Here is a 296-nt window from a genome sequence, read left to right as displayed (position 1 = left end):
GGTCATTCAAATAAGGAGATTTGATATTGCAATGTATTGCTGTACAAGTGGCCAACGATCCGATTTGTTGATTTGTATATCTACTGTATTTAGACTCATGTTCACACCTTTGGTCAATTAAGAACGCTGAACCTAATCTTGCATAAAAAAAGAAAATATGGAAACTCAGAAGGAGAGCACAGAAGGAGCGCTGTCTACTGCAATAAGCCTGATATCAGAATTAAGGAAAGGGAAAATGTGATGATTCAGCACTGTGTACAATTTAGCCTTGACATTTTTTTAATCATATGTCTTAT

Source organism: Cynoglossus semilaevis, chromosome 11, assembly GCF_000523025.1.
Source record: "Cynoglossus semilaevis isolate Cse_v1.0 chromosome 11, Cse_v1.0, whole genome shotgun sequence".
NCBI lineage: Eukaryota > Metazoa > Chordata > Actinopteri > Pleuronectiformes > Cynoglossidae > Cynoglossus > Cynoglossus semilaevis.
Note: the sequence above shows the minus strand (reverse complement) of the source record.